The following is a 370-nucleotide window of genomic DNA, read 5'->3' on the forward strand; positions in this document are numbered from 1 at the left end:
TGTCCTCAGCTTCCTGTGGCTCCTGAGACAGCCCTGTCCTCAGCTTCATGTGACTCCTAAGACAACTGTCCTCAGCTTCCTGTGACTCCTAAGACAGCTCTGTCCTCAGCTTCCTGTGACTCCTGAGACAGCCCTGTCCTCAGCTTCCTGTGGCTCCTGAGACAGCTCTGTCCTCAGCTTCCTGTGACTCCTGAGACAGCCCTGTCCTCAGCTTCCTGTGACTCCTGAGACAGCCCTGTCCTCAGCTTCCTGTGGCTCTTGACACAGCTCTGTCCTCAGCTTCCTGTGACTCCTGAGACAGCTCTGTCCTCAGATTCCTGTGGCTCCTGAGACAGCTCTGTCCTCAGCTTCCTGTGGCTCCTGAGACAGC

The 370-nt window shown here is 56.8% G+C and overlaps 1 protein-coding gene across 1 annotated transcript in view; it reads right to left on the reverse strand.

Annotated features, from left to right (window-relative positions):
- Positions 1–370, reverse strand: part of LOC119429181 (general transcription factor 3C polypeptide 3) — a 22,496-nt gene that overhangs the window by 11,588 nt on the left and 10,538 nt on the right. The window lies entirely within an intron of this gene.

The sequence above is a fragment of the Nematolebias whitei genome, chromosome 24 (assembly GCF_014905685.2).
Source record: "Nematolebias whitei isolate Nwh7 chromosome 24, NemWhi1, whole genome shotgun sequence".
Taxonomy (NCBI): domain Eukaryota; kingdom Metazoa; phylum Chordata; class Actinopteri; order Cyprinodontiformes; family Rivulidae; genus Nematolebias; species Nematolebias whitei.